Source organism: Lepisma saccharinum, chromosome 26 (genome assembly GCF_977018435.1).
Source record: "Lepisma saccharinum chromosome 26, izLepSacc3.1, whole genome shotgun sequence".
In the NCBI taxonomy this organism is placed as follows: domain Eukaryota; kingdom Metazoa; phylum Arthropoda; class Insecta; order Zygentoma; family Lepismatidae; genus Lepisma; species Lepisma saccharinum.
The window spans coordinates 14,332,374-14,343,930 of NC_139254.1; the positions used below are offsets into that span (position 1 = coordinate 14,332,374).

The window sequence follows — 11,557 nt, forward strand, 5'->3', positions numbered from 1 at the left end:
TTGATACCTGGCTTGGGCAAAGGCGAATATCCGATATAGAAACGTACGATAGGAGCTTTCAAATGACGGAATTTCCACCAGATATATAGTGGGAGAGAAAAATCCCGACAGTTCCCCAATGCGATGAGGATTGGTTTCCGAAATTTATGCTTTACTCATAAGTTTATGCGCTTCCTTCAGCAGAATCCAAATTATGAAATTAAATGGAGGGTTGCCAACCACACAGGAGCTAGATATCGAAAATCGTTAGCTAAATGAGGATCCGAACGCTGGTCCGTTTAACTTTCCTCCCTCGAGAACTTGATCTCGGTCGTGGACGTTTCCTGTGTTGTCTCGATCTCGTATCGAACGAGGAAACGATTATCGAAACTTTTTGAGATGTCATCGAGAGCGATACGGTCGAATCCGAAAGCGGAAGGGACCGCTCGTGTCGTTATAGATTTTAGAACGTTAAATTGTAAGGTGCGTGAAAATAATTCCCCTTATTAGAAAGTGATCTCCTATGCGACTTATTATTAACAACCAGCATGCGGGTGTGTCGCCGCTGGCTGGCACTTGGAGCTAATCGCGAAAATGAGAATGACTAATGAATTAATGACATTGATGAAGGGACAATCACAAGGAATACCAATGCGAAGGTCAAATTTCATAACGACATCCTCTTTTATGGAACAATATTGCATAACCTAAGTAAAGAACGGGCTTTGTGAGCATGATACGCTAACCGTTAGGCCACTGATCACACAAAACGAATCTTAAGAATTTCGAGGCAAAAACGATTTCATTACATCTTATTCTCTGTCTATTTTTATCTCATTTTTCTCTTTTGTCTCCTCTCTACCTTTATTTCCTATACATTTCATCTATACTTTCTTTCACTTTCCTTCCTGTTTCTTTGGAATAGTTGTTTTAAGTCCACTTTATGCGCAGAAAGGTTAATCGAGGCTGGACCTACAGTTTAACCACTATGTGCTTCCACCTGGTATCGAACCCGGGAGCCCTTGATTACAAGGCGACGACGTTCTTCCTGTTTTCTCCCATTCTTTCTTCCCTTTTCTTTCCATTCCATTACTTTTACTTTACTTTAATTCCTTCTCTCCTGCTTCTGCACTTCATTTCTCCATCTAAATACACCGATTCTTAATGGACATGTACGGCTTATGTACTGTTATACTTCAACAACTCTGGCAGTTGATAATTAAACTTGTTGAACAAAAATGTTCATAACAGCTGATTACTTTGGGGCAGTTTCAGATTTACATTTAAGTTAGCAGACGAGTTTCAAATGGCGAACTTTCCAACCAACCACAACTAACTTTGGCGAATAGACTTAGCACGACTTCCTAGTTTGGCTCACAACGCAGCGTACATAAACACATACCGTCGATTGCAATTAAAATTAATAGCTTGTAAATATTGTGATAGCATTGAAAGTTTGCAAAAAAGACTTAACTTTTCCTCTCATAAGATATACGCATTTTATTATATTCAGTCATACAAACATATTTTGTTCAATAAACTCTATTCTTATAGGGAATCTCGAAACATTCTTCCTTCATGCGTCGGCTGTTTCGGCAGAACTACGTTCATAGAGATGGCAACACTGCAATTGGAACTTTTTTATCCACAGAACACATACACACTGACTGTTTCTATTTTCATTTTGGTTATTTAAGGTAGTTTCACTACACCTTTCGATCATGATGATTGATGAGGAACTGAAGCGACGTAAAATCACCAGAAAAATTAAAGCACATCCATGCCTTATAGCTACGACCCCAGGCATCGAAGTCTATTATTCTAACCGCTCCCACATTGACACTTGTGCATTACCAATTTGGCTTACAACAATGAAAGAGCTAATAAACGAGATATCCCCAGTACGTGATTGTAAATTTTCGTGTAGCACAATTGTGAACGCTCTCACCTCTGGTGCAAGCTGTTCTAGGATCGATTCAAAGTTTTGGGTGAGTACCGCCAGATTGAGGAGCTATTTGTGAAAAAGGGCTTTATTAATTACTAGGGCGGAGCCGATAACGATGCATCGGTATCGCTATCGGAAAGTATCGACTGGAATTTATTTACCGATACCAGCCGATACTTTTCCGGCAAAAATGCGGCACCACAATTTTGCTGTCAAATTATCCTGAAAACTCTGCAAAATTCGACCTTTCTTTTCATTTAGCACCACTTTTGTGGCAAGAACTTAATTTTATGATTACATAACATTATGTAATTGATTGATACATAGATTGATTTGGTTTACATTACTTCGCTTTTCTGCCACTTTTGGCCAATCGCTACGATGAATATGACTGATGATGTGATGAAATCATGAAGGGACACTTACAAAGAACACCTACGCCCAGGCTAAGATTCGAACCCGGCACCCCTGGCGTCTTAGCGCGCTGTGCTAACCACTCCGCCACTGAAGTCGGTTTCTGATGTAATCCTAGATTATTTTAAAGAAACATTTCTTGGTATATTGATCCACAAATTTCTAGTAGTATACTTACATTAACATTGATAAAAAATTTGAACAGTTTTAAATTATTACAATTTTCAAGTATCGGTATCGGTGAAAATTGGTAAGAGTATCGGTATTGGTGGGAATCGGTAAGAGTAACGGTATCGGTGGGAATCGGTGAAACTGTCGGTGGGAATCGGTAAGAGTAACGGTATCGGTTGGAATCGATAAGAATATCGGTATCGGTTTGAATCGGTAAGAGTATCTGTATCGCTGGAAATCGGTAAGAGTATCGGTATCGGTGGGAATTGTTAAGAGCATAGGTATCGGTGGGAATCGGTAAGAGTATCGGTATCGGTGGGAATCGGTAAGAGTATCGGTATCGGTTGGAATCGGTAAGAGTAACGGTATCGGTGGGAATCGGTAAGAGTATCGGTATCGGTTGGAATCGATAAGAGTATCGGTATCGGTGGGAATCGGTAAGAGTATCGGTATCGGTGGGAATCGGTAAGAGTATCGGTATCGGTTGGAATCAGTAAGAGTAACGGTATCGGTTGGAATCGGTAAGAGTATCGGTAAGAGTAATGGTATCGGTTGGAATCGGTAAGAGTAACGGTATCGGTGGGAATCGGTCAGAGTATCTGTATCGCTGGAAATCGGTAAGAGTATCGGTATCGGTGGGAATTGTTAAGAGCATAGGTATCGGTGGGAATCGGTCAGAGTATCGGTATCGGTGGGAATCGGTAAGAGTAGGCTATCGGTATCGGTTCAAAGTGGTATCAGCTCAGCCCTATTAATTACTAATATACAGCACCATTTTTTTGGGAATAAAGTTCCAAATGCAGTGTTTCCACATCTCCTTCGTAACAGTGCAGAAACAAGTTACCGATTTCGGACAAAAATACATTTTCTTAAATAAATCCATTTTTGCTCTCTATGAACAATGTATTTAAACATATAACCCCATTAAAATCTACATTTCAACTACATTATCATTACAATGACCAGTGGCGGATCTAGGAATGACACTTAGAAGGGGCGAAGTTCAGTCGGATACCTCAACTAGCTAAGAATCTACTACTACAAAGCCAACTGACCTCCGTGGTCTAGAGGCTAGCGCATCGAAGTATAAATGCGAGGAATGATGAGAATGTTTATAGTACTTTTTTGTACCTAGTGATGCAATTGATTGCATCGTCGAAATATTCTCTAGAGTTACTTTTCTTGTTATTTTGCGTTGCTTTCCTGCTGCTTAGGGCTAATTGCAAATATGAGGATGGATGCAAATGTTCATTCATCAATTTCATTTTATCAACTTTCACTTTAAAGTCTAAATTAGCTTAAAACGATACAAAAATTAAGTGAATTAATTACAAAAACAATTAAGGATAACACCGCTCTTGTTAAGCCAAGAAAAAAAAACATCGAACGTTATTGTTGTCATGAGTTGGGAAAGGTGATCTCTCATATCGAACACCCTGTGGAGAGGCGCCTATTCTTTTTAAGGGAGGTTTATAACGCTTTCCTTGACCCAGCTTCTCTAAGAGAAATGTCAGATCCACGGGAAAGCTTAAACTATAGCACTGGCTGCATAGAATAACATACTTTCATGGGCGTAGCAGTCGAATTTGCAGAAAGAATACTCATAGATAAGCTCACCAAAACAACGCTAACTTGCAACACTGACTCGATTTCGTCACACAAATTCCTGGGTTCGAGTTACGGCCTGCATTTGGATATTCCTTACGAGTGTCCATTCATCAATTTCATCTAATCATCACTCATCCTCGCAATTAGCCAACAGTGGAAAAAATGCGACGTGAAATAGCAAAAACACAAAATACAGAATCTTTCACAATAAATGGTATTTGTAATTTCTAATTGAAAAATAATTTTCGTTCAATTCATAGAATCATCACTCCCTTTCTGTTGAATAACATCGTCTAAATTAAAAGTAACATAACTTTACCCATATGTTACGTAATAAGTTCATGAACATTCACGAACATTTTTTTTAACACTGTCAATGGAATTTTTACTTAATATTCCCAAAGTATTGAAAAGACTCTGATGCTGTTTCAATGTTTTACAAAGTATCCACAACTAGCAACCCATTGCGTTGTATTGTATTTAAATGTCCGTTCACGATGATATAAAATGTAGAAATCTTTCAAGCAAAATAAATCCAAGTGAAGAAACTACATGGTTAATATTGTAAAACAGCAGGTATCAGAAATTAGTGTTTATATCAATAATTATGAATCATTAGTTTAGTAAAATATAGATTGGTATTATAAATTAGCATTCATAAAAACAATAGGTGTAATCATTTGTCATTTTTGTAGATGTACGCAAAACAAAACCATATCGAGATGTGTGTAGTACAAACAGTGCCATCTGTTAAGGACTTTTGTATAAGTATTTTCATATTTGTCAGTATATTGTGGGTTGAAATTCGGAAAATCTATTCTTGGGAGGGTCTCCCCGATGGCGTAGTGGTAACGTCGTCGTCTTGAAAAGAAGGGTTCCCGAGTTCGATACCCAGTGGAGGCACAAGTGTTTCGGAACCAACTTTAAACTGTAGTCCACTCCCGATTAGCCTTACTGTGCATAAATTGGACTTAAAACAACAAATCATTCAATTAATCTAGACTAGTAAAAATGAGTTATTGTTTATAATTGACAGGAGGAAGAAATAAAAATCTTAAACGCATTGTTGCGTCAAGAGATGCAGAAATCGAAAACAAAGGGAATTGTTGCGTCACAGTTTCAAGAATTCTTTATTCTCAACCACCCTATTTTACTTCATTACTATATTACAGCGGGACTCAGTGCGTTTGCGAAAAGTTTGTGTATTGTGCCTGCTAAGTCTGTTTGAGCAACTGTAAAATCCCCCCCCCACCCGACAAATTAAATTGGCTGACAGATCTAAACGCAAGCCTGATATGTCGATTTTGAACATTTGAGAAATATGTAAATAAGTTATAAAATTATTAATATTTTTAAAAATTATGATGAGACAAGGGTTGGTCGAAACGGTAGTTTCCAACCACTATACACTCGTGCGCGCGCGCGAGCGTGCATGCACGCACACAATGTTACCAATAATATATTAAATGCTCTACAGGTTTCCTGATAAGCAGCAGTTAGAAACAGTGTTGCCAGCGTAAAATATTTTACATTAAAACCCAAATAATTATGGAACACGGAGAACATTTTTTTAAAAAAATTCTCCTTGGTTACACACAAAAATATCGCACGATCTGATTGCACCTCCTGCAAGTGCAGTAACCAAAGTCTATATTATACAGTTTTCAGAAATTTTGAGATGGATGTTTTTGAGAAAATGCTTTCTGAAAAAAAGGTCAAAATGGATTTTTTATTTTCTTCATAGAATTTTCTACATAACTTTAGAGTTTAATGCAGAAATTGCATTGCAAATAGTTAGTCCAGCTTCCTTATTATTTTATCCCAGCAAGACTCATGTCGTGTGGTTCTTCACTTTTTGAAAGAAAAATAGAAATATGAAAAATATTTAAAACTTTAGTATTTTGACTTTTAATTTTAGAGTAGAAGGGGGTTTCATGAATATGTTCCTTAATAAGGTTTCGGAAGTGCTTTGAACAAGCTTTAAAATAAAGGATTCCTTAAGTCTCAACCATATTTGGTTTTTGATTTATAGGGGTTTAATAATTGCATTATTTTCCTTGCGAAAACTTTTTACCAAATAGTCTCTCGTTGCGGACTTGTAACACTGTAACAAATCAATAAAAAATAAAAAAAAATGGACATGTGTCATGTGGCCCTTTAACATACATATTTTTTCAGCAAAATCTGTGATGGTGAGTTGACAACACCTGTATGATCTGAGATGAAATCACCCAACTGATATTCAGGACATTAGTTTTCCATAACATTTTAATCTAAAGGGTTTGAAGGCTGCAAACTGTATTCCTTAAAGTTTGCAAGTCTAGAGATGCCCCCAAACTTCCAGTATTTGGTTGGGCTGTGCGTTTTTGAGTGAGTGAAGAGAAACTCTTTCATGATAAGGATTATCAATTTCTTTATTGCGTAGAACTTCGCAAAATTTCAGAAAGATCCGTTCATTTACTTTACATACTTTTTAATTTCTGTTATTGCATAGTTCACTTTTTACATCCTCGGGGAAAGCAAAACCTTAACTCTCTATGAAAATAACCAATGGGACTTTTGAAGACTGTGAAGTTGGAAGTTAAGGTTATATCACACTCATTGCATACGTAACGTAACAACCTACCTCCGAGGCGGAGTGGTTACACAGCGCGCTACGACGCCAGGAGTCCAGGGTTCCGATTACCTCCTGGTTCTTTGTGAGTGTCCATTCGTCAATTTCATTACATCATCACCCATCCTCATCGTCGCGATTATCCAAAATGGCAGAAAATTATATAAACCAAATTAATAAGTTAGTCAAATTAGTGTTTTGTATTTTTGTTACTTAGCGCCGATTTTCATACACTTTTGAGTAATCGCGACGGTGAAGATGAGCGATGAAGGGACATTCACAAAGAACACTTAAGCCCAGAACGGGACTCGAACCCGGGAACTTCGCTGGCGAGTTCGAAATTCGCTTAACTCGCTCAGCCACTCAGCGTGTTACTATTTACATCTCGAAGGATAGATTATGTAAGTGCAACTATATACGTAATATGCATTTGATAGTCACAGATCTAAAACTCCTTTCATATTTATTGTACAGTCAAGGACACTTCTGGGTTGTAGCAACCCCATTGACTTCCAGTTGGATCACTACAACCCAAAAGTGTCCGTGACTGTACAGTGTATGCATCAGCGCAGGCATGGTGCACTGACTATATAAATCATAAAAAAGGAGAATTGGTCATAAGTTCTTAATTTATAAGTTGTCCGAAAAGGAATCGTTCGAAGGAAACCCGTCAGCTCTGAGCAACCCTTGGCAAGACAAGCAAGGAGATTACATAAACACTTTCCTGCTCCCCACCACAAATAGATTGACTGGTCATTTACTATACTACTGTAATCGTATGACTGCCAAGATGATAAATCACCGGGCTGGTTTGGGGTGCTTTTGAAATTGTGCAGAAGTTATATGATATTAAATAAAGTTTATGTCCGTGCATCAATGATTAAACTTAAGAGAATTCACAGAAAACACGGTGTATTATTCCACTTACTTTTGTAAATAATGAACTTTTCTAGATAAGTTTGTACACAGAGAAACATGTTCGAGGATTGTAGGAAAACATCACTGTTAACAGTCAAGCAAAAGAACTACACAAACGCCATCTCTTATTCAATTTTTCGTTCTTTACGAAGGTAATCGTTGCTTGCATTTCACTCGTGTAACGCGTTGAGAACGTGACTGGACTTAAGCAATATTTGTTACCTTGTAATCAGGGGGATTGCTGGTTCGAGATACAGTGCATAATTGGTCAGATACTGTAGAGTCGACCTATCAGAGCATAAAGTGAGCTTAAAACAAACTACAATCTTTGTTTTTAGGAGGTCCTGGGTTCAAATCCCGTGCTCAACCTTCCTCACATGTTTTTATTTGGTTTTTCCTTATTGAAGAATCTCTATTGTCTCTGCTGATGTAGTCCACTGCCTGTAGCAGTTAACCCAAGTACATAAATGAGCAACGTTAAATATGTTGCCCCAATCAGTAGATACACTGCTTATTGTAACAGAATATACAGGTTTAAATATCTACGAAATATTTTCAAAAGGAAAGTATTGTGGAGTTACGCCTTTTGGGCCAATGACTATTTACGAATCCGACTTTGTAGAAGAATGCTTTTAGTGGTCGAATCACGTTCTGGCCACTGAAGGTTTTGCGATCGAGTCCAGCCCTGTGTATTTTTATGCTAGTTTTTCTCAATATTTTACGTAACTTTTTCGCACTTTAGGTTATCACGACGACAAGAATGAATGATATCAGACGAAATTGATGAAGGGACACGTACAAAGGACAACCTCTGCCCAGGTCGGGATTCAAATCCGAAACTTTCTGTGGCAAGGTGGTGAGTTGAACACTCAACGCACTCGGTCCATAGGCGGAGTTCTGGAGGGGCCAGGGTGGGTATTGACATTTGGCATGTGCGGTAATTGCGCCGCAATAGCGGGTCTTAGACGATTTGATTGATGTGTACAGTTTGAGGAAAGAAAAAAGTAAAATCATTTTGTGTTGAGTGAACAGTTACTGCTGGGACATCAAAAGAACATTGCAATTTAATTTTTCTAAAAATTCTGAAGCTTACTATTGTACCGTAATTTTTTAAAGTAATACGGGTATTGTATCAATAAAAATTTAATGAAATGCAAAATGACAATCAATATACTAATTAATATTTGTTTACTTAAGCGAAGAAATTTAACATTTTCAAATCTAAAAGGCCTAGAACTCAGTGTTTTAAGTTGTTGTTGTTTAAGTTGTTTAATTTCCTGGGGAAGGTCTCCGGTCCCCTTATAAGCTACGGGATATTCAACAACCCTCAGGTACATCATATGCTTCTCCCAGAGTCTGCCCCCCCCAAAGCAAAAGCTCACACTCCGCCCATGACTCGGTCACCGAGACGGTCGTTTCAGTGCCCCTGATTTCATGTAATCATCACTCGTTCTCATCGCCGCTACTATCGTAATGAGGCAGAAAGGCGGTGCAAAATGACTGATTGATTTGCTTCATTTTACTTCGCTTTTCTGTCACGGCTACTTCCGAATATAAATGACGATGTGATAAAATTGATGTAGGGACACTAATAAAAAAACACCCAAGTCAAGGCCAGGATTCGACCCTGGGACCTCTGACGCTGTAGTCCGCTGCGACGGCGTAAAAGAAATACATAAACAAGCACATACTTATGAAAATACTGTACGTTTGTCCATTACTCTAATATGTCGTAATCCACAAATATATGCTTATGTAATGGAATGTAAACTATTTTGGCACTTTATCTTGGTTATAGTGCTACACTGTCAGATATTTAGTTGTAAGGCTAATTCCAAAAGTTGCTTGCGCTGAGCGAACGAACTTCACGGCAGCGAACGCACGTTTTCGCATTGTGAGTTTGACGTTACGAACCACACGTACTTACGGTCAAAGAAATCGCCCGTTTACCGTAAGACGACGCATTCCCGTGACGAAACGCTACGTGACAACCGGGCAAGAACGGAATCCGCAGAAACCAAACTCGGTGAAAACAAGAACAAAAAAGAAAGTCGAAGAGAACTTCCTTACCTGCTCCGTCCTCTACCGTCCCATAGCACAGAACTGCATTCAGTACCGCGATCTCCCGCCGAACCAGGGCGGCGCTGCAGTCGATCAGGCGCGCTGCAGCCTGGGTCACAGGTCATGAGGATCAATAGAGTCTTGTGTGTTCCGGTACACACACACACATGCACGCATACACACATTAATGCGACTGTAGCGCCGAGGTCACAGCGGCGGGGAAGGGAGGAAACAGTGTGCACATAAGAACATTGTCTTAAAATAGCAACGAAGCCACATCGGCCTAGGTCTATCTGCTTTAAAATTCCGACAGAAAGGAAGAGAAAATGAGGTTCATAACGTAGCACAGTAGCCATTTTCAACCCACACGATTCGGCCCAAAACATTACGCAAGTCAGCTTGTCTTTCTGAAAACAGTCTGCAATGCAGTATCAAGCCGGTTGTGAATTTATCATTAACTCTACACTCGGAGCGTTTGAGTTGATTCCATTTTCTTTACGACGAAGCGAAAGTTAAGAGGAGGAACTCAAGACTGGCAAGGCTGCAACCGGATAGTCCTGGGAGAGATAAACGTGTACTGGTTCGTAAAGGGAAATAAGCCAGTGTAAAGAAATGTTACAGTACTTCTCCCCCTTTCCAAGAAAGAAAACCGAGACGTGAATATCAAAACGTTTGGCTCCAAGCTGGTTTCTTGACCCGATATCATTCATCGGAGTCAGATCTAGGGGGAAAGAAACTGATATATGAAAGGACTGTAAGGGGGAGACGAAATTGCTACCACCGACAGTCAGAACTTACTCATAGGTAAATAAACAAGTTGCAGAAGCATTTACTGTGTGACCCTGATATGCTGTTATCAGAACTTACCATATCCACATTTCATGTTTAACGAATTCACTACTGGCGACAATTTATTTTTATAATCCTCAGAATTACTTGCATTTTCCCAAAGATACGTCAATTTTTTGTATTATAAAAAGCATCAAATATCGCCAGCAATACTGAAAATACCATACGATGTTGTTACTGATGTGGTTTACTTTACTTCGCTTTGCCACTAATCGCGACGATGAGAATGAGTGATGATATGATGAAACTGATTAAGGGACATTCACAAAGAACACCCATGCTCAGGCTAGCATTCGAACCCGGGACCCCTGGCGTCGTAGAAAGATCATACAATAATTTGTTAAACGATTTCGAATAGATATGAAATTTTTCGACCAATATTTTAAATAGACTTATTGATAGTTGTACTATACTAGAAAGAATATGCTTTAATGTGAGACAGTGACATTTATGTAATAGCTATTTACTTACAATTTTTTCCGGGAGCAGACAAATATAAAATTTCCCATTACAAGAATCAATACTTGAATACAACTACCTCGACTTATTTGGTGGACCTAGCTAAATACGAGACCTGGGACATAAGTAATGGCAACCATATTTCGTATCGAAGTTAAATGGTTGGAGCTATGCACGTGAACACTAGAGGGTAGTGTGATGAACGGTCGGGGTAATTTGGGGCCAGAGGCGTATTCTGGGCGCATGCGTCAATTGTGGGAAAATAATTACTAATTTCTTTCACTTCAGATCCAAGAAATGTAATATAAGCTTAGTTGAGCGCTCTCGTGTAAAGTAAATACTTCTCCTATATGAAGAAATTAGAATGTAGAAATGCTCATTAATGTCGTCGCAGAGCAAGCTGTCCGATGGACCGCATCAGCGAAGGAAGATTTTAACGTGGGCAAGCACTGCTCCCTTGCTTCTTCCTCTTCACAATGCGTGAATATCGCGTTGGCTGCATGCTGTGAGGTGACAGCAACAGAGAAGAGTGTGCTTGT

The 11,557-nt window shown here is 39.0% G+C and overlaps 1 protein-coding gene across 1 annotated transcript in view; it reads right to left on the reverse strand.

Moving 5' to 3' along the window:
- The window catches only part of LOC145979413 (lachesin-like), a 287,347-nt gene extending 277,612 nt beyond the window's left edge, over window positions 1-9,735 (reverse strand). Inside the window, exon 1 of the mRNA XM_083112296.1 lies at window positions 9,720-9,735. The gene's annotated coding sequence lies outside the window, so the exon portion shown is untranslated. The remainder of the gene's footprint in view (window positions 1-9,719) is intronic.
- Between the last annotated feature and the right edge of the window lie 1,822 nt (window positions 9,736-11,557).